Source organism: Tachyglossus aculeatus, chromosome 4 (assembly GCF_015852505.1).
Source record: "Tachyglossus aculeatus isolate mTacAcu1 chromosome 4, mTacAcu1.pri, whole genome shotgun sequence".
In the NCBI taxonomy this organism is placed as follows: Eukaryota; Metazoa; Chordata; class Mammalia; order Monotremata; family Tachyglossidae; genus Tachyglossus; species Tachyglossus aculeatus.
The window spans coordinates 63,565,820-63,589,226 of NC_052069.1; the positions used below are offsets into that span (position 1 = coordinate 63,565,820).

At 42.5% G+C, this 23,407-nt stretch overlaps 1 non-coding gene across 1 annotated transcript; it reads left to right on the forward strand.

Annotated features, from left to right (window-relative positions):
• The first annotated feature begins 19,285 nt into the window (after nucleotides 1-19,285).
• Nucleotides 19,286-19,423, forward strand: LOC119927488. Its single transcript, XR_005450485.1, has one exon. It is a non-coding gene; the product is annotated as a small nucleolar RNA SNORA7 (small nucleolar RNA).
• Nucleotides 19,424-23,407: the final 3,984 nt, after the last annotated feature.

A 23,407-nucleotide genomic window follows, 5' to 3' on the forward strand; every position in this document is an offset into this window, starting at 1 on the left:
AGTCTTCATCTACTACTTCTACACTGATGACTCCCTAATCTACCTCACTAGCTCCAACTTCTCCTTTATTGCAAGCTTGCATATCTTCCTTCCTCCAAATCAGCTCTGCAAGAATGTCTAACAAACACTACAAACCCATTACATTCAAAACTGAACTCCTTGCGTTCACTCTCAAATCCTTTCCCATCATTAGTTAACATCCAATCACTGTTTTTTATGGTATTCTTTGAGAGTTTGCTGAGCACTGAGGTAGATACAAAATAATCAGGTTGGATGCAGTCCCTATCCCACAGTCCATGTCCCACATGAAGCATACAGTATTAATCCCCATTTTACAGGTGAGGTATGAGGCCCAGAGATGTTAAGTGACTTGCCCAAGATCACACTGCAGATAAGTGTCAGAGCTGGAATTAAAACCCAGGTCTTTCTGGCTCCCAGGCCTGGTCCCAAGGCTACACTGCTACTTTCATTAATTAATTCATTCAGTCGTATTTATTGAGCGCTTACTGTGTGCAGAGCACTGTACTAAGCACTTGGGATGTACAAGTTGGCAACATATAGAGACAGTCCCTACCCAACAATGGGTTCATAGTCTAGAAGAGGGAGACAGACAACAAAACAAAACATGTGGACAGGTGTCAAGTCATCAGAATAAGCAGAAGTAAAGCTAGATGCACATCATTAAGAAAATAAATAGAATAGTAAATATGTACAGGTAAAATAAATAGAGTAATAAATCTGTACAAACATATATATAGGTGCTGTGGGGAGGGGAAGGAGGTAGGGCGGGGGGTTGGGAGGGAGGAAAGGAAAAAAGGGGCTCAGTCTGGGAAGGGCTCCTGGAGGAGGTGAGCTCTCAGTAGTACGTCAATCAATCAATCAATCATATTTATTGAGCCCTTACTGTGTGCAGAGCACTGTACTAAGTGCTTGGGAAGTACAAGTTGGCAACATATAGAGACAGTCCCTACCCAACAGTGGGCTCACAGTCTGGTACTTGTGTTGACAGTACTGACAGCCCCTCATCTCTCCAGCCTCCAGTGATGGCATTATCCTTAATACCTCTCTCTTGTTCAACCTACATATACAGACGATCACCAAATCTTACCAGTTCTTTCAACACCATAACTCCTGCATTCTCCCCTTCCCCTCCATCCAAAAAAACATCACATTGGTTTGATTTCTTGTCATACCCTGACTGGAATACTCCCTCAGCCCACTCACTGACCTCCCTGTCTCCAATCTCTCTGCCCTTCAGTCCACATTTCTCTCTGCTGCCTGGATCAATTTTCTACAACACTGTTTCAGCTCATGTTTCCATCATGTCAGAAACTGTCAATAGTCATTTATTCTTCTGTGCAGACTGTGTTCAACCTGATTACCTTGTAACTACCCAGCATTTAGTACAATGTCTGACACATAGTGCTGCACAAATACTTCAATTATTGCAATATCAAAAATACACATTGTGTATATTACTTCACTCCTGACCACAGACTTTAAGACATTCAATCCGTTCTCCCACAAATATTTATACTTCCTCCTCTCCTACTCCACTTCGGCCTGCATACTTCACTCCTCTCAAGCCAATGTACTATAAGCACTCAATAAATACTATTGATTGATTGACTCCTTAATTGCTACTCCCCCTCCCCCCACTTTTAGACTAAGTGCCCCCTGTGTGCAAGGAACTGTATCTAGTTACCACCTGTTTATTTTTTCCTAGCATTTAATACAGTGATCAGCATATAGTAAATGTAAATAGCATTTTTACTACTATTGTGGCCTGTCAGATACTAAGCTGGTTATAGAGTTCCAGGCAGGAGTGAAGAGCAAGAAGTCCGTAGCAGAAGAGGTGAGAATGAGGTGTAGTGAGCAGTTTAACTTGAGAGGAGCAAAGACTGCAAAATGGGGTGTAGTGAGAGGAGAGAATGGTTAAGGAGCAAGGAGAGAACTGATTGATTGCCTTACTTACATGAGTGCTCTCTACCTACACTGATCTAATTACTGAGATAATCAGTCAACTCTCCACCACATATCACCATTCTATAGCTCAGCATAATTAGGTACTTCAAAAATATTTAATAACAACAATATCTTCAATTTGAACATCTTCAGCTCTAATTCCCAAAGAACATGAAGTACTTGACTTGTATTTGAATACCCCTGTATAACAGGCAGTGGTTATTTGGTTTAATTAGTTCTGATTGGTTCCCATCCACCTCCACATCAGACTGAAACTTCTTTCCATCAGCTTTAAAACACTCAGTCACCTTGCCCCCGCTTATCTTACCTCACTGGTTTCCTATTACAACTCAGCCTGCACACTTTACTCCTCTAATGCCAAACTACACATGCTACCTCAATCACATCTACCTCTGCCCAAATCCTGCCTCTGTCCTGGAATGCCCTCCCTCTTCATATCCAACAGATAATCACTTTCCTTAGAGAAGCAGCATGGCTCAGTGGAAAGAGCCCGGGCTTTGGAGTCAAAGGTCTTGGGTTCAAATCCCAGCTCCGCCAATTGTCAGCTGTGGGACTTTGGGCAAGTCACTTAACTTCTCTGGGCCTCAGTTACCTCATCTGTAAAGTGGGGATTAAGACTGTGAGCCCCATGTGGGACAACCTGATCACCTTGCAACCTCCCCAGTGCTTAGAACAGTGCTTAGCACATAGTAAGTGCTTAATAAATGCCATTATTATTATTATTATTATTTCCTCACTTTCAAAGCCTCATAGAGGCACATCTCCTCCAAGAGGCCTTCCCTGACTAAGCACTCATTTCCTCTTCTCCCACTCCTTTTTCCTTTCCTCTTGCACATTCATTCATTCATTCAATTTTATTTATTAAGTTCTTACTGTGTGCATAACACTGTACTAAATATTTGGGAAAGTACAATATAATAATAATAATGGCATTTATTAGGCACTTACTATGTGCAAAGCACGGTTCTAAGCACTGGGGAGGTTACAAGGTGATCAGGTGGTCCCACGGGGGGCTCACAGCCTTAATCCCTATTTTAGAGATGAGATAATTGAGGCACAGAGAAGGTAAGTGACTTGTCTGAAGTCACACAGCTGACAGTTGGCAGAGCTGGGATTTGAACCAATGACCTCTGACTCCAAAGCCCGGGCTCTTTCCACTGAGCCATGTCTCTGCCCATAGGTACCTTGCAATCAAGAGCAGGGGAGACAGACATTAATAAAAATAAATAAATTACAGATATGTATTTGTGGGGCTGGGAGTAGGGAAGAACAAAGGCAGCAAGTCAGGGTGACACAGAAGGGAGTGGGAGAAGAGAAAAGGGTGGGACTTAGTCAGGGAAGGCCTCCTGGAGGAGCTGTGCCTTCAACAAGACTTTGAAGGCGGGGAGACTAATTGTCTGTCAGATTTGAGGACGGAGGGAATTCCAGACCAAAGGCAGGATGAAGGCGAGAGGTTGGTGGCGAGCTAGGTGAGATCTAGGCACAGTGAGAAGTTTAGCATTAGAGGAGTGAAGTGTGTAGCCTAAGTAAGAGAATAGCAAGGTGAGGTAGGAGGGAGCAAGGTGATGGAATGCTTTAAAGCTTTAAAGCCTTTAAAGGAGATTTTGTTTGATGTGGGGGTGGATGGGCATCTGCTGGAGTTTTTTGAAGAGGGGGGTCACATGTCCTGAACATTTCTATAGAAAAATGATCGAGGCAGCAGAGTGAAGTATAGACTGGAGCGGGGAGAGGCAGGAAGCTGGGAGGTCAGCAAGAAGGCTGATGCAGTAATCCAGGCAGGAAAGGATGAGTGATTGCATTAACATGGTAGAAGTTTGGATGGAGAAGAAAGGGTGGATTTTAGCAAGGTCGTGAAGTGGGACCAACAAGATTTAGTGATGGATAGATTTGCTCCCTTTATTCACCTCTGCTCCCAGCCCCACAGTACTTATATACATAGCCATAATTTTTCTATATTTATGTTTATACAGTCTGACCCCTGGTCTAGACTATAAACTCACTATGGGCAGGGAATGTGTCTACCAACTCTGTTGTACTCTCCCAAGAGCTTAGTACAGTGTTCTGCAAACAATAAGTGTTCAATAAATACCGATGATGATGTTGTTGATAATGATCATTTAGTTATTCCAACTCAATTAAAGGTCTCTGCTTGTAGAATGGGTAGCTTGGCAACAAGACCAGCCTCTGTTCTATGATTCTCTTTTTTAGCCTTTGAATCCTCCAAGCCGGGATTACTTCCCCGGGCAGTAAAGGAGGACAAGCGCTCAATAAATACAAGCGAATGAATGAATGAATGAACTGGAAGAGAGAGACTACTTGGGTAGGGAGGTTGCAATCATGTATTTAATAGCAGAAGCCAACATCTCTCATCAAGAACTCTCCCAGAGCTTTAAGGAAAAGATGCACCATTAAAGAGCTTGTGCCAGGTTGGGTACACTATACTGGATATTTTTCAATGTTGTTTGATCATTGATTAATTCACCAAGCCAGGCTAGAGGATGACTTGTTACTGGTACTATATAGCAGATAGCTCAGAATTTGAATTCGGATAAGAGATTGAATCAATGGAATGTCCCATCACAAACAAAATATAAACCTCAGTCCAGTTACAACGACTTTGAGACTTAAGATCGATGCCAAGGAATTGATCGTGGGCTAGTGGCTCATGTAGCAAAACTTGTGCTCTCATCCCTGCTAACATATTCTTGCTGGGGCAAGTGGGTGCAGTGAGTGAGTAGCCACGTAGGGGAAAAGGTCCAGCACATTGTGAGGTGTGTCTTCCTCAGCACTGGACTGCGGTCACGTGAGTTTGGGAAGTAAAGTCTCGCATGCACTTAGTGTGCTATTAATGGTAGACTCTTACTTTCAAAACCCACTTTTAGCCAATGTGATGGCAAAATAGTGCTGATGCTCAGCTCTGAGCTAGTAAGGAGTGAGGAATTGTTTGCCTGGTTAACTACCTCAAGAGTGACTGGGGTCTATGTTGCTCAAATTATCCAGATTATTTCAGAGTTTGTCCTGAGACACTTCAGACTCAAGAAATCTGGGTCTTGGGGAGGGGTGTGCAGGTGAAGTCAGACCTTCACAGTCCTGGAAGGCAAGGCATTTCTTTACCCTTTTTTATGGCATTTGTTAAGCACCTACTCTTCTAAATGCTGGGGTAGAAACCAGTTTATCAGTTTGGACACAGTCCCAATCCCACATGGCTATTTCAGTCAGTCAATCAATCAATGATCAAAACTGAGCACATACTTTGTGCAGAGGACAGTACTAAGTGCTTGGAAAACTACAGTACAACTGAGTTAGTAGACGTAATCACTGCCCACAAAGAGGGAAGCACGATGGCTTAGCTGAAAGAGCCCAGGTCTGGAAATCAGAGCATCTGGGTTCTAATCCTGACTCTATCATTTGCCTGCTGTGTGACCTTGGGCAAGTCACTTAACTCCTCTGTGCCTTAGTTTTCTCAACTGTAAAAATGGGGATTCAGTATCTGTATTCCCTCCTACTTAACCCTTACCCTCCCCTTCTCCTCCTCCCCTCCCCATCACCCCCACTCCCTCCCTCTGCCCAACCCTCTTCTTCTCCCCACAGCACTTGTGTATATTTGTACATATTTATTACTCTGTTTTATTAATGATGTGTATATATCTATGATTCTATTTATTTAGGTGGTTTTGACAACCTGTCTACTTATTCTGTTTTGCTGTCTGTCTCCCATTTCTAGACTGTGAGCCTGTTGTTGGGTAAGGACTGTATATATTGCCAAATTGTACTTTCCAAGCACTTAGTACAGTGCCCTGCACACAGTAAGTGCTCAATAAATACGACTGAATGAGTGAATATGGTACTGGGACTGTGTCAAACCTGACTGGTTTGAATATATTCCAGCACATAGGAAACTGCTTGATACATAGTAAGGGTGCATTCATTCATTCATTCATTCAATCGCATTTATTGAGCGCTAACTGTGTGCAGAGCACTGTACTAAGCGCTTGGGAAGTACAAGTTGGCAACATATAAAGATGGTCCCTACCCAACAATGGGCTCACATATATTAATGTCTGCCTCCCCTTCTGACTGTGAGCTCACTGTGGGCAGGGAACGTACCTGTTTGTTGTTGTATTGTACTTTCCCAAGTGCTTAGTACAGTGTTTTGCTTACAGTAAGTGCTCAATAAATATGAATGAATGAATGAAGTGTTTAACAAATAACATAAAAACATCTTACAGTCTCTCCCACCCACACCAACACAGTGAGTTGGAACCAATTTTTGATGGGGTAAAAGATTATTATTACTGGCATTCACTCTGGGCTAATGGCAACACATTCACACCTAGAACCCTTACCGTTTGGCTGTGGACATCTTTTTCAAGTGAACTTTAATACCACTCAGCACAGTGCAGAGGTGAGTTTCGTGCACCCTTCATTGCGGCTTGGGTTACTTTTATGTTTCCCTAATAACTATTTTCCTGCTTAGGGATGGAGTGACCAGGGCACAGGCTTTAATAGTATAGCTTGGAAAAAATTTTTTAACTCAATTCTACATCTAGAGCGCAGCAAAGAAAGTCAAATTTCTGATGATGGCGGCAGATGGCTTGGAAATGCAATGCATCATGCATTATAGAGATATGCATCTTGCCGCTTGACAGCCTGCCAAACTTCAGGAAATGCATAGTCTCCCTATAATATCAGAATTAGCAAATCTGTGAGGAATTAAGATGTGTTTGAATTGGCAGGTCCACAAAATAATGCAACCACAATATAATCCCAGAAACTGACTCTGGCCCAAAGCTTTGTCATCTCTTCTTTCAATGAGAGTCTCAGCCACTTCTCAGAGCACACCCAAACCTCACTGTTATTAACGGGGGCCCTGTACACAAGGGTATACGGATCCATGGGATAAATAATGTAGCCTAGTGGAAGGAGCCCAGTCCTGGGAGATGGTGATGATGATTATTATTATTGTCAGTCAGTCAATAGTATTTATTGAGCGTTTGCTGGGTACAAAGCACTGTACTAAGTGCTTGGGAGAGTGCAATATAACAGACTTATACCCTGTCCACCATGAGCTTACAGTCTAGAGGAGGAGACAGACATTAATATAAATAATTCTTCCAGACTGTGAGCCCACTGTTGGGTAGGGACTGTCTCTATATGTTGCCAACTTGTACTTCCCAAGCGCATAGTACAGTGCTCTGCACACAGTAAGTCCTCAATAAATGCGATTGATTGATTGATTGATAAATAAATAAATTGCAGATATGTACAGAAGAGCATTGGGGCTGGGAGGGGGGTTGAATGAAGGGAGCAAATAAGAGAGATGCAGAAGGGAGAGGGAGAAGATGATGATGATGATGATGATGGCATTTATTAAGCACTTACTATGTGCAAAGCACGGTTCTAAGCACTGGGGAGGTTACAAGAAGAAAAGAGGGCTTAGTTAGGGAAGGCCTCTTGGAGGAGATATGCCTTCAATAAGCTTTGAAGAGGGGGAGAGTAATTGTCTGTCAGATTTGAGGAGGGAGAGCATTCCAGGCCAGAAGCAGGATGTGGGTGAGAGGTCGATGATGGGATAGACAAGATCGAGGTATAGTGAAAAGGTTAGCATTAGAGGCAGTTCTATTTCCAGATCCTCCACTTATCTGCTTTGTGAGCTTGAGTAAGTCACTTAACTTCTCTATGTCTCCCGCTGTTTGGTAGGGACCGTCTCTATGTGTTGCCAACTTTCACTTCCCAAGCACTTAGTACAGTGCTCTGCACACAGTAAGCGCTCAATAAATATGATTGAATGAATGAATGAATATGTCTCAGTTCCCTCATCTGCAAAATGGGGTTTCAATACCTGTGCTCCTTCCTACTTCGACTGTGAGTCCCATGTCGGACTTGATTATCCTGTACCCTGGAGCTTACTTAGTACATACTGTGATTGGAAGTGCTTAACAGATACCATAATTATTACTATTATTATTATTATCCGGGCACAAAGTAAGACTTACACCCATTGGAGTCCCACATTCCCCTGTTTACAAGCAGTCTAAACTATGTGTATATTGGTCTAAGAAAGCATTTGGGTAAACTTTCAATTAAAACAGCTAAGGTCAGGGAACCCCAGTCTTTGTGTGAGACTTCTGGGGGCTGAAGATACTGAAAAACAGATTTTGAATATGTATCTTGCCTCTCTTGTGAGCAACTTTTCTCCAAGATTATATGCCATGGGGGATTTCACTGCATTTCAGATCTGGCTCCTTCTTTTAGGATTCAGAAGCTGCTGGCAAGTACCCCCTGACTGGAGTGGGGAGAGGGAAGAGGGCTGAGGCTCTCTTTTTCCCATTAAAATCTTGGCTGACAGTTATTTGTGAGCATGGAATTGCCAACATTTATTTGCAATTGACTGTGTACAGGGGCAGCTGCTCCTTGCTCCTCTCTAATCATCGTCATGGAGAGACAGGGCGGTAGAGGACCCCTCTAAAAAGTTCCCAGTGTTCTTTCAGAAGCAGCAGCAGACAAAATTGAAATTCTTTCCTTCCTTGGCAAACGTTGAGCTGAAATCTTTGGTCTAACAGAGAAGTTCATAGAAGCTGAAGGAGTTTCTGTCAGCAACCTCTAGTTGCTTCAGTGACCTCATTTCCCTTTAATGCCTTGTTTCATTGATAATACGAAACACCTTTAAATATTTTCTTCTCTCTTTGCCGCAGGAAGCTGAGCAGGTAAGAAAAGCTCTTGTTAATATTGCATAGAGTCTTTCACACTGGGATCTGAGAGGGAGACAAGACAGGTCCATGATATTTCATCCGGTGACCAGCAAGGGAGGTGGAGAGGGAAAATCTCATCTGCTGATTTGCTTGGAAAACCACAAGGTGAAGTTAGACAGGGTACTACAACTTTGTAGCTCCAGTTAATCAATCCATCAGTCGGAATGATTGAGTGTTTACCAATGCAGAACACTGCACTAAGCACTTGGAAGAATGCAATGCAACAGACTGGATAGACATGATCCCTGCCCTCAGGTAGTTTTCAATCTAGAGACAAATCTAAATCCAGTAAAAGTACAAGAGGTTTAGGGACAGGACATTTTTCTTTATATATTTTTGTTTGTTTCTTTCAAGAAATTCTGCCTGAGGCACACAACATCTGAAAGACCACAGATGCTAACAGTGGCATTTTACTTCCAGGAAAACTGAGATCTAGTCACTTGCCCAAAGTCCTTAGGCAAATTTGTGGCTGGTGGAACAGAACCTTAAGACTTTCCTGCAATGTCTTTGGAAAAAATTCCCTGAGCAAACAGCTGACTCGGATGCCAAGGTCAGTTGATGCCCTTCCATATTCTTTTTTTTTTTAAGTGGGCACAGGAGCTAGCACTCAAAAGCAGAAAGTACCTGTCTATTAATGAGCTAATAATAATGATGGTATTTTTAAAGCATATGCTATGTGCCAAGTATGGTACTGAGCATTTGGATTATTCATTGTACTCAGATCAGACACAGTCCTTGTTGCACAGGAGGCTCACAGTCAATCAATCAATCAATCATACTTATTGAGCGCTTACTGTGTGCAGAGCATTGTACTAAGTGCTTGGGAAGTACAAGTTGGCAACATATAGAGACAGTCCCTAACCAACAGTGGGCTCACAGTCTAAAAGGGGGGGACAGAGAACAAAACTAAACATACTAACAAAATAAAATAAATAGAATAGATATGTACAAGTAAAATAAATAAATAGAGTAATAAATATGTACAAACATATATACATATATACAGGTGCTGTGGGGAAGGGAAGGAGGTAAGATGGGGGGATGAAGAGGGGTACAAGGGGGATAGGAAGGAAGGGGCTAAATAAGTAAGTCGAAGTAAGATGGAGGTCAGCTAATAAATTCCCATTTTGCAGGTGAAAAAACTGAACCACAGAAAAGTTAAATGTCTTGTTTAAGGTCACATGGTAGACGAGTGACACATCTGGGATTATAATCCAGGCCCATGTTCGTTCTACTAGGCTTCATGGGCTGTTAGCCCCATATGGGACAGGGACTGCATCTGACTGAATTATCTTGTATCTACCCTAGCACTTTTGTACAGTGCTTGGCACAAAGTAAAAGCGCTTTAAAAATACCCCAATTATTATCATTATTTGGACCCTTTCCTCCGCATGCCAATGTGCCCAGAGCATTTCCCCTGTCTTCCATGCCCCTTCCACCATGGACTTCCCTGCGCTACCGTGAGATCCAAGACAGTTCTGGCAAGGAAACCTCTAATATCCAAGCAGGGTTCCTGAAGGTAGTGGGAGAGCCCTATCTCTCTGGAACTTGCCAGAATGCTAAAAAAAAAAAAAAGAAGCATTTTCTTGTGGAAGGAGAAAAACTTGAAGATCCCAGAAAATCAATGCTAGGGTCCTTTAGCATGTGTAGGCAATCATTTTTTTTTTTGAATGAAATTACTATATGTCCATTCGTATTATGAATATGAATTGATGTTAACTACATGACTGACATCTAGTGGATGTCAGCCAGTGTTGCTGTTTACAGGCACCGATTATCTTTAACATTTTTTCTCGGCATCAGTGAGTTAGCAACGGGGCAACACTGGAGTGTAGACTACACATTTGAGCCTAATTGACAAACTGAAGATTTGATTCGAATTTAAAGAGTGCTGTCCTTAAAGGCGGTCCACTTTGGACCGTTTTAAAATGAAAGGAATGGAAAATATTTGCGCAGAACGACTTCTACTAACTGGGCTTAGAGTCACTTAGGAGATAGTCCAGGAGCTTAGAATGAAGAAAAGGTCAAAGGATAGAAGCAGATTTCAGTGCATTTGCAGGAGGTTCAGGTACGTATAGACTGTGAGCCTGTTGTTGGGTAGGGACTGTCTCTATAGGTTGCCAACTTGTACTTCCCAAGCGCTTAGTACAGTGTTCTGCACACAGTAAGCGCTCAATAAATACAATTGAATGAATGAATACGCATTTGTACGTACGTACATGTATGTTTACCATTGAAGAAATTATTCTGAGATTTCTGGCCCAGACTTTCTTTCTTGATGACATTATATGACCTTAAATGAATGCTATAATGCATGTAATGTAGTGACTCTAATTTTAAAACCGTGATTCCCAGGGATGCCTGATGTGAATTGATTTCAGTTGTCTTTAAAATGACATCTCTGTGGCATTTAATTTGGGGAAATTTACCTACCTAAGTGTTCCTATTCAGAATTCGACAACCTTAATGAGAAACAAAATCTAATTGTTCAGAGATGATAAATGACATTGGCTCTGTAAGATGCAGGAATTACAGAGAACGAGACAGCCCAGGGTTGCAGGCAATTGTGGTGGTTGAGTTTCAGGGGGCCACAGCAGACACAGTCCTTTGTAATTGCCGTCATAAAAAATGTTTTGACGTGCAATCTTGGAAACGTTTCAGTGATAGTTTCTTAACAGAAGTTTTCTACAGAAGGAATTACTTATCTTTCTTTCTTTCCTTTTTTTTTTTTTTTGAGACCTGCAATGGGAGACACGGGCCTCGTTTGAAAGGGCATCCTGTCAGAGACGAGAGAACAAGGTGTAAATTACATTGTACAGTGCACTGGTACCGTGTCACAGTTATATTTCACGATAAAAAATCATACCGCTTATCACTCAGGGCAGATGGCATTCATAACTACCATCAGATAGGGCAGGGCTTGGAAGGGGAAGCTTTGGTCCTTGTTCTTTTCAGAGGACAGTTAGAGTTGTGGCAGGTGCAGGATAACCCTGTGCTGGCAGTGGTGAGATATAAGGACAAGAAGAAAGAGAGAGAGTGTGTGTGTGTGTCTATTTGTTCATTTGTGTCTGTGTGTATGTGTATGTACATGCATGTTTATGTCTTTCCTGTCTCCCCATCAAGAAGCCATTGTCAAGGACAGGGACTGACTTTCTCCTCCTTCTGCGAGAGAGAGAGAGAGAGAGAGAGAGAGAGAGAGAGAGAGAGAGAGAGAGAGAGAGAGAGAGAGAGTGTTTGCGTGTGCGCAATCCCATGTTTAGGTCATCCCTGATCCTTCACATCTTCACGTGTCCTTCATCCCACCTCACTCTGACATTACTGAGAAGCAACATGGCCTAGTGGATAGACCACGGGCCTGGGATTCAGAAGGTCTTGGGTTCTAATCCTAGCTCTGCCACTTGCCTGCTGTGTGACCGTGGGCAAGTCACTTCACTTCTCTGTGTCCCAGTTTCCTCATCTGTAAAATGAGGTTTGAGACTATGAGCCTCATGGGGGACAGGGACTGTGACCAACACGAATTGCTTGTGTTCACCCCAGAATGTAGTACAGTACCTGGTACATAATAAGCACTTAGCAAATACTATCATTATTATTATTATTATTATTACTCTTCCTTAGTCCTCCCAAGCAGCGTTGCTTAATGGATAGAGCATGGGCTTGGGAGTCCGAAGGACCTGTGTTCTCATTCTGGGTCCGCCACATATCTGCTGTGTGACTTAGGGCAAGTCACTTCACTTCTCTGTGCCTCAGTTACCTTATCTATAAAATGGGGATTAAGACAGTGAGACCCATGTAGGACAAGGACTGTGTCTAACCTGATTAATTTGTATTTACCCCAGGGCTTAGAACAGTGCTTGGCATAGTAAGTGCTTAGGAAGTTCAATAATTATTATTATTTGCAAATATCTGTAACAGACAAACATGTTGTAATTGAACAAATGGTAAGAAAAAAATCCACAATAGTAAAATCAGTAGTGATGTGTTATTAAGGCTGATATTATGTATCAGCCCTTTCCTTTTTACCCACGTCAGTCTATTTATAGTCATCTTTCTACCTTTATTCATTCATTCATTCATGCAATCGTATTTATCAAGTGCTTACTGTGTGCAGAGCACTGTACTAAGTGCTTGGGAAGTACAAGTTGGCAACATACAGAGACAGTCCCTACTCAACAATGGGCTCACAGTCTAGAAGGGGGAGACAGAGAACAAAACAAAACATATTAACAAAATAAAATAAATAGAATAAATATGTACAAGTAAAACCAAACAATAGAGTAATAAATATGTACAAACATATATACATATATATAGGTGCTGTGTGGAGGGGAAGGAGGTAAGGTGAGGGGGATGGGGAGGGGGAGGAGGGGGAGAGGAAGGGAGGGGCTCAGTCTGGGAAGGCCTCCTGGAGGAGGTGAGCTCTCAGTAGGGCTTTGAAGGGAGGAAGAGAGCTAGCTTGGCGGTCGGGGGGTCGCGTAACTACCTTTAGACATCTCTGTTGTATTGAACTCTCCCAAGGGCTTAGTACAGTGCTCTGCACCCAGTAAGGGCTCAGTAAGTACCACCTTTTGATTGATACGGAGACCACTGTTTCTTTATTTCAGAAGATGACATTCGGGAGATCCGTGTGTTGGTGAGTTTGGATAAACATCCCTGTTTGCAGCCATTACTCTTTTTGTGTACTCATAAATGAAGTTACTGGCTGTGTTACTGGTTTTGTGATGTGCAGGGCTCTTTGCTGCTCTCTACTCTGCCTTTTGGTGTTCTGATATTTGTGATGACTATTCGCAAGGACAGTCAGTCAGTCAGTCGTATTTATTGAGCACTTACTAAGCAGAGCACTGTACTAAACATTTGGGAGAGTGCACTATAACAACAGACACATTACCTGCCCACAATGAGCTTACAGTCTAGAGGGGGAGACAGACATTAATATAAATAAATAAATTACAGATATGTACATATGTGCTGTGGGGCTGGGGGGCGATGAATAAAGGGATCAAGTCAGGGTGGCACAGAATGGAGAGGGGGAAGAGGAAAAGAGGGCTTAAACAGGGAAGACCTTTTGGAGGAGATGTGCCTTCAATAAGGCTTTGAAAGGAGGGAGAGTGGTTGTCTGTCAGATTTGAGGAGGGAGGGCAAAAACCATCATTATTATTATTAATATTCCAGGCCAGAGGCAGGATGTGGGTGAGAGGTCAGTGTCAAGATAGACGAGATTGAGGTAGAGTGAGAAGGTTAGCATTAAAGGAGCTGAGCTGTCGTAAGGAGAGGTGAGGTAGGAAGGGGCAAGGTGATTGAGTGCTTTAAAGTCAATGGTGAGGAGTTTCTGTTTGATGTGGAGGTGGATGGGCAACCGCTGGAGGGTCCTGAGGACAGGGGAAACATGATCTGAACCTTTTTGTAGAAAAGTGACCCAGACAACAGAGTGACGTATGGACTGGAGTGGGGAGAGACAAGAGGCTAGGAGGTCAGCAAGGAGGCTGATATAGTAATCAAGGTGGGACAGGATAAATGATTGGATTCCTACTGAGAGCTCACCTCCTCTAGGAGGCCTTCCCAGACTGAGCCCCCTTTTCCCTCTCCTCCTCCCCATCCCCCCGGCCCTACCTCCTTCCCCTCCCCACAGCACTTGTATATCTATTTGTACAGATTTATTACTTTATTTATTTTACTATTCTATTTATTTTGTTAATGATATGCATATAGTCACATCATTATGACTAAATGATGTGTCTATATGATTATACTATACTATATATACTATACTATACTTTATGACTATATATGAGTCAGAAGTCATGGGTTCAAATCCCAGCTCCGCCAATTGTCAGCTGTGTGACTTTGGGCAGGTCACTTAACTTCTCTGTGCTTCAGTTACCTCAGCTGTAAAATGGGAATGAAGACTGTGAGCCCCCCGTGGGACAACCTGATCACCTTGTAACTTCCCCAGTGCTTAGAACAGTGCTTTGTACATAGTAAGTGCTTAATAAATGCCATTATTATTATTATTATTATTATATAGCTTTAATTCTATTCATTCTGGTGATTTTGACAGCTCTCTACTTGTTTTGTTTTGTTGTCTGTCTCCCCCTTCTAGACTGTGAGCCCGTTGTTGGGTAGGAACCGTCTCTATATGTTGCCGACTTGTATTTCCCAAGTGCATAGTACAGTGCTCTGCAGACAGTGGGTGCTCAATAAATACGATTGAATGAATGAATGAATGAATTTAACATAAACATTCTGCCTCCCATTTTCTTGTCCATAACATTTCTTCGGCACTTTAAATTTCTCAACAATGACCTTCTCAGGAGGCCCTCAACTTAAGACATTTTTGAATTACTATGAATAGCACTTAGGAGACTTCTAATTTCACACCTGGTTTGAAGATTACAATTCATTGGTTTCGACTTTACAACACTAGCTTCCATTATGGCACCAGCTCCAGGATGCCCAGGGAATGGGGAGAAAGTTCCCGGGTGTTGTAGGGAAATAACTAAACAATTTACAAAGCCAACCTAGTTGGAGGTGTAGTAGGAGAGGATGGAGAGCAGAGACAGGGAGACAGTTCCTCATCACCAGACGGAGGCACTGAAGAGGGCCAAACTTGTCAATTTACTTCAGATAAAGGAAAGTTAACAAGCTCATGATGAAGCTTCTCTAACCCAGTATAAAATCAATCAATCAATCAATCATATTTATTGAGCACTTAGTGTGTGTAGAGTACTGTACTGAGCAATTGGGAGAGTATAATTTAAGTTGGTAGACATGTTTTCCTGCCCAAAGTGAGCTTTAAGTACATTATTAGCTATCTTACATATCTATAATTGATGAGTAATAATTAATATGACCGATAATATTGAGAAACTGAATAGCCTAGTGGAAAGAGTGTGGGCCTGGGAGTTAGAAGACCTTCATTCTAATTCTGGTTCCATCACTTGTCTGCTGGGTGACCTTGGAATCGTCATTTAACTTTTCTGTGCCTCAGTTCCCTCATCAGCAAAATAGGGATTCAATACCTGTTCTCCCTCCTACTCAGAATGTGAGGCCCATGTGGGATCTGATTACCTTCCCTCTTCTAAAATGTGAGCCCGTTGTTGGGTAGGGACCGTCTCTATATGTTGCCGACTTGTACTTCCCAAGTGCTTAGTGCAGTGCTCTGCACACAGTAGGTGCTCAATAAATACGATTGAATGAATACCCCAGTGCCTAGTGCAGTGCTTGGCACATTTTAAGCACTTAACAAATACCATAATTGTAATTGGGAGAGTATACAATTTGGTAAAAATTGGATAATCAATCCTTGTTCGGGAACAGTTTTCTTAGGAGAAAGCGGGTTCCGACTTTGAACATCTCAACTTCAGAAACAGTTTTCAGGAACCAATTATGTTGCCAGTCTGGGAACTTTCTATTCATGCATCACCAAAAATCTCTTATTTTTATCTGCCTTTGAACAAGTTTGGAATATACTGTCACACTGCTAGCTCTCATTTAGCCTGCCTGCTCCATAGGGGCTATTTAAGAAGTTACAAGATAACTGGTGAAACTGTTTTAATATTTCAGGGAAGAACGTGCAAAGTACAAACCTGTTGCCAGGGCCACACTTTTTCAATGGGTACACATCCAGTCCCACTCCAAAGGGAGTGAGCCTGGAGGCTTTGATCCCAACATTTAGAAAGAGAGGGTTAATATGCAGTACCTAAGACTGTAGAAAAATGAGAGTAAAGATATTCAAAATACTTTATCACAGTACTCGCAAGTGATTTGACTTGATTGATTTTGTACTGACTGGTGCTAATCTGGATTATTTATTACAAAAAAAAAACCTGCCTGGCAGGGCAGTAGCAATATCCTACTCAGAAAGGAATGATATGGAATGATTAAAGCGTTCAATTAGACAAAAAAGACTAAAAAAGAAAATCCACAACAGCATGGTGCTGTGGATCGAGCATGAGCCTGGGAGTTGGAAGGTCATGGGTTGTAATTCCGGCTCTGCCATTTGTCTGCTGTGTGACTCTGGGGCAAGTCACTTCACTTTCCTCAGTTACCTTGCCTCAATTACCTTCTCTGTAAAATGGGGATTGAGACAGTAAATCCCGCATGGAACAGAGACCATGTCCATTCCAATTTGCTTGTCTACCCCAGTGCTTAGTGCCGTGCCTGGTACATAGAAAACACTTAATAAATACCATAATTATTATTATTACCATTATTATTATTGTTATTTCCAGGAAATGAACAGAGTTGCCATTCAGATGGCCCTGGATGGAATGTCCATATAATAAAGATGGAGGATGAGAGCCACTTTCCCCTGAGGAGTAAGTGGATTTCATAATGCTACCCACGGTTCTCCGTGAGCATCCTTTTGTCTGCCCTGTGGTCTGAAATTTTCCTGTGCTGCTGGGAATTAGGTGAACAGTGATTCCCAACTGAAGACACAATGCAAAGTCCCCATCCTGCTTTCTACAGAAAAAGCTGTCAGAGCCTGTAGGCTTGGGGCAAGGATGGATCAGAGGACTCTGAAGTAAAAAGTGGCAGAGGAGGCAGGGCAGCTACTTTCTGGGCACTGACAGAGGGGAGGGCTTTCTACATAACTCTACCCCTACGGAGTGTAAACTTGAGGGCAGGAAACACATCTACCAATTCCGTTTAATCGTATCAATTAATCAATAAATCAATCTGTTATATTTATTGAGTACGTACCGTGCTGAGCCCTTTACTAAGTGCTTGGGACAGTGCTCTGCACACAGTAAGTGCTCAAAAAATACGACTGAATAAATGAATGAATGAATGAATACAAAACAATGATATAACAGTGACATTGTGTTGTTGTATCACTGCCCACAATGAGCTTATAGTCTAGAAGGGAACTTATAGTCATTCATTCAATTGTATTTATTGAGTGCTTACTGCGTGCAGAGCACTGTACTAAGAGCTTGGGAAGTACAAGTTGGCAATATATAGAGACGGTTCCTACCCAACAGCAGGCTCACTCTCCCAAGCTCTTAGTACACTGCTCTACATAGGACATGCTCAATAAATACCACTGATTATTTGATTGATATTTACAGGATTGAATCTGGGCAGATCACTTCTTGTCAGTTCAAGACTATTCAGTCATTCATTCAATTGTATTTATTGAGAGCTTACGGTGTGCAGAGCACTATACTGAGCACTTGGGAAAGCACAACACAATACCAAACAGTGACATTCCCTGCCCACAACAAACTTCCAGTCTAGTGGGGGGAGACAGACATCAATACAAATAAAAAAAGTTACAGATACGTACATAAATGCTGTGGGGTTGGGAAAGGGGAAGAGCAAAGGGAGCAAGTCAGTGTGATGCAGAAGGGAGTGGGAGATGAGGAAAAGTGGGGCTTAGTCTGGGAAGGCCTCTTGGAGGAGATGGGCCTTCAGGAAGGCTTTGAATAGCGCAGTTCAGACACTGACTCTCACTTGACCTCTGGAGATGCCATTACATGGAGGTGCAAGAAGTTCCTTGAGGCGGCACATGTCCAGGAAATTGGCATAGGTTTAGCATTTTGAGATTGCTCTCTCCCAGGGTGGGTCCCATAGATGGGTCACATATGCTCTAGAAGGTACCCTGGCCCCTCGGCCTCCCCCACCACAGAACCTTCTTGCCCTGTTTGGCTCAGTGGAAAGAGCATGGATTTGGGAGTCAGAGGTCATGGGTTCAAATCTCACTCCCCCACATGTGTGCAGTGTGACCTTGGGTACGTCACTTAACTTCTCTGACCCTCAATTACCTCATCTGTAAAATGGGGATTCAGACTGTTATCCCTACGTGGGACGACGTGATAATCTTGTATGCTCCCCAGTGCTTAGAACAGTGCTTCACACATAGTAAGTGCTTAACAAATGCCATCATTATTAGAGAAGCAGCGTGGCTCAGTGGAAAGAGCAAGAGTTTGGGAGCCAGAGGTCATGGGTTCTAATCCCTGCTCTGCCATTTGTCAGTTGTGTGACTTTGGGCAAGTCACTTAAGTTCTCTGAGCCTCAGGTACCTCATCTGTAAAATGGGGATTAAGACTGTGAGCCCCACATGGGACAACACGATCACCTTGTATCCGCTCCCAGTGCTCAGAACAGGGCTTTGCACATAGTAAGTGCTCAACAAATGCCATAATTATGATTATTATTACTGGAAATGATTAATTACATATGCAGGGTTTGGAATCAGAGGCTGGGTTTCATAAGTAGAGACTAGACCCCGTTAAGCAATATCAGAAATCCTTGATGAAGCATTGTAAGAAAAATATGATCAGTCACTCCAAATCTAATCTTCTAAACTGTGAGCCCACTGTTGGGTAGGGACTGTCTCTATATGTTGCCAACTTGTACTTCCCAAGCACTTAGTACAGTACTCTGCACACAGTAAGCGCTCAATAAATACGATTGATTGATTGATTGATTAATTCCAAGGCAATAGCAAAGTGCTTGTCTCCCACTGTTTAGTCCTGGAAGTTGTAAGCTCATTAAGGGCAAGCATCGTGTTTGCTAATTTTCTTGTGTTGTACTCTCCCAAGCCCGTCTCTGGATTGCAACTGAAGGGTTTCCAGTATGCTACCAGTCTCGGCTACGGGAGGGAGAGTCAAGCAGTGGCTTAACCATTCCATTCCTAGCTTGAGCAGTGGCTAGTGAGTGGAAGACAATCTGCTACAAGTCAAAACTCACTTGTGCTGGGCAGGAGCGGCAGAGGAGAGAGTCGAGGGCAGAGATTCATGTTTACTGCACAGAAGAAGACAATGATAATCCATTTTTGGATTTTTACCAAGATCTGTGCATCTGTGAGTGCAGGATTGCAGGTGGAGGTGGGGTGTTCTGGAACAGCTAAGGGTTGGAGACCACTCAGCATAAGAAAAGACTCTCCCAAGTACTTAGAACAGTGCTCTGCACAGAGGCACATAGTAAGTACTCAATAAATGCCATTGATTAGTGAATTGGGGATTCTGATGTATAATTACCCACAATTCAACACATTCAGGAATAAAGGACCAGGGGAGGTTCTGCAGACTTGAGCTATGTAAGTTCACTGTAGGCAGGGAATGTGTCCATTTATTGTTAAATTGTACTCTCCCAAGCATTACTTCAGTGCTCTGTGCACAGTAAGCACTCAATAAATAAGTCTAGTGACTGCCTATGTTGATTAATGGGCTGATTTTGTGGGCCCTGGGCTTCACTTCAGAACTTCATTCATTCATTCATTCAATTGTAATTATTGAGCACTTACTGTGCGCAGAGCACTGTACTAGACTTCCAACATTTGGCTCAGTTTCAATGTTCCTTGCCCTGAGGAGGGGAGAAATTACTGCTCTCCTGGTTCTGTATGATTTCATTATATTACACAGCATGCATAGATAGACAGAATTCATTCAATCATATTTATTGAGCACTTGCTGTGGGCAGAGCACCGTACTAAGTGCTTGGGAAGTACAGGTTGGCAACATATAAAGATGGTCCCTACCCAACAACGGGCTCGCAGTTTAGAAGGGGGAGACAGGCAACAAAACAAAATATATTGACAAAATAAAATAAATAGAATAGTAAATATGTACACGTAATAAATCTGTACAAACACATATGCAGGTGCTGTGGGGAGGGGAAGGAGGTAGGGCAGGGGGCTGTGGAGGGGGAGAGGAAGGAGGGGGGTCAGTCTGGGAAGGCCTCCTGGAGGAGGTGAGCTCTTCACATAACTCAGAAATCTTTCGGACCCTTAACCTAGAGTGTTTCTCTAGGGGAGCCCCTAGCCCCCTCCCTTTCCTCTGGAGATATTTTCATGTCCCTCCGTAGTCCCAAATTACTCAGATAAGGCATTTGACTATGGCTAGGAGCTTTGAAACTTTCAATCACCACTAGGTCATGGGCACTGAGGGGACTGAGGAATGCCTCACTTGCTTATTCTCTGCAGCCAACCCTGTTCAACCTAACTCATCCGGCAGGAGAATTGGATATTTAATTCTAGGATCTCATTAGAAGAAATGCTGCAAACTAGTGTTGGAAATGTAATAGCAGTTCCTACATTTGGCAGATGTTAAATGCGAACTCTAGGTTCTTTTTGTCTACTTTTAGTTCACCTGGGAAGTGGTAATGAGGATGAGGGAACACATTATAGAACTGTTATAATCAGGTATAAAAAAGTAGAACCTAATTTTTCAACCACATTTTTGGTGCCCCCTTTTGTGTGACTGATGAAAAGTTCCTTGTGATCTTCATATCAAATATCTTTGGGGAAAACCTACAATTCACTGAGGGCAGGGATTGTGTCTGGTCATTGTTATATTGTACTCTCTCACTTTGTACAGTGCTCTGCACATAGTAAACCCTCAATAAATATAATGGACTGACTGACTTCATTAGCTGGAATCTCTCAATTACTGAACTCATTCAGAGAGTAACTTTGTCTCAGAAGTGATATGATTTATGCTTTCATTTTCCAGAGATTATTCAGAAAACTACAGCCTTGTGTTTATACAGTATGCTGGAGCTGGCTAATTTGAGGACATTTTGTGGAAAAAAAACAGACCTTTAATAGTTGAAGGAAAAGGGACACTCAGCTCCTATCTGCGTTGTGTCCAGGCCTATATGCATGTATTGATTAAATTTTCCAGTTGGCAATGTCTCCCTCTCTCTCTTCCTTAAATGAGGGGTTTGGAATCTAATCAACATAACATAGCACATAAGGTAATGATGATTGTAGGTAGAAATGAAGAGCTCATATATGAATGACAGCTGTTACTTCCTTTTAAATTATAGATCCTTTTAATTATCAAAAATCTTTTTTTATCATCTTTTTTATCAAAATCCTAGAAGAACTGAGCTTCCTGAAGAAGTTGCCTAAATCCAACATCCTGGAATTATAAATTAAGTGCATGCCTTAAAATGGCAAAGGTAAGGTCTCTGGGGACCAGAGTTTTGCAAGTTATGGGGCAAGTTTAATAAGCCTTATTCTATATTTGGATAATTGGAAGTTCAATGGATTTCAATTTCTCCTTGAGTTTCAGTCAGCTTTCCAATCCATGGATCCAGTGGACAATGAAGGATGTCTGAAAAAAGAAGTTCTCAAAGCGGTCGAATACGAAAATCAGGTGAACCAGAATGATAGAATAAATAAATATCTTTGATTGAGTCAGATATTGTCTATGTCAATTATGTAACATAGCTTTCACTTTCCTTTTTACTGGCTAAACACTGTGAAATCTACGAGGTTCCTTTAAACACTGCTCAGATAGTTAAAATTGTGGACTCTAAAATAAGGTCTCTAAAATCAGCGCTTAGAACAGTGCTCTGCACATAGTAAGCGCTTAATAAATGCCATTATCATTATTATTATAAGGAAAAAAATATTTAATGTAATGAGAGTCGGTTCTTTTGTCGAGTTTGTTATTGGTGGTGACAAATGTGCCCTGGATAATTTTAAAGCATCTCCTTGACTTAAATAGAGGTCCAGAAACATAACCAAGGTTGTCAATTGCACATAGGCCCCACAAGGCACCCTGACCATGTACAACATTTACAGGGCCTCTGCTACAATGGGATTAAACCAACCATTCCTCACCACTGACACCAGTTTCCAATTAAAGACTGACCGGCCTCACCTGCTCCTGGGTTCACCCACAGGTCACCTTCTTCCCATTTCAGCTCTTCCCCCATTAAAATGACATCTGTGTTCATAAAGGCACTGACAGGGACTGCAAGTGGTTAGAATCATTGGGGAATCAGAATAAGGTGTCATCTGCCCGGATGATAAAGGGTTCAACTTTGGCCTTTTGTGGAACCTGCCGCCTGCACCCCCTGACTCGTTCCCTAGTCCCAGAATAGACAGCGCTGGTGATTCTCCAGCTGTTCCACATACAAGTCACTCTGGGGAAGCTCCTGCAGTATTTGAACTGAGAGCCGGAGGGGACTGGGAATGACATGGATTAAAGCCATTCATTCGATCATATTTATTGAATGCTTATTGGGTACAGGGCACTATACTAAACGCTTAAAGCCAGGAAGAAGCAACCTGGTCTATTGGAAAGAGCACAGGACTGGGAGTCAAAAGGACCTGGGTTCTAATTCTGCCTCTACCACTCGTCTGCTGTGTGATCTTGGGCCAGGCAAGGGAAGCAGTATGGTGTAGTGGATAGAGCATGTGCCGTAGTATCAGAAGGTTGGGGGTTCTAATCCTGACTCTGCCACTTTTATGCTGTGGGGCCTCGGGCAAGTCATTAAACTTCTCCCCTTCAGTCTGGCTTCCTCTCCCTTTACTCCACAGAAACCACCATCTCAAAGGTCACCAATGATTCCTCACTTGCCAAATACAACTGCCTCTACTCTATCCTAATCCTTAACCTCTCTGCAGCTACCTTTGACACAGTGCTCTGCACACAGTATGCATTCAATAAATACGATTGAATGAATGAATGAATGTGGACCACCCCCATCTCCTGAAAACATTATCCAACTTTGGCTTCAGTGACACTGTCCTCTCCTGGTTCTAATAATAATAATGATGACATTTTTTAAGCACATACTATGTGCAAAGCACTATTCTAAGCACTGGGTGATCAGGTTGTCCCACGGGGGGCTCACAATCCTAATCCCCATTTTACAGATGAAGCAACTGAGGCATAGAGAAGTGAAGTCACTTGCCCAAAGTCACACAA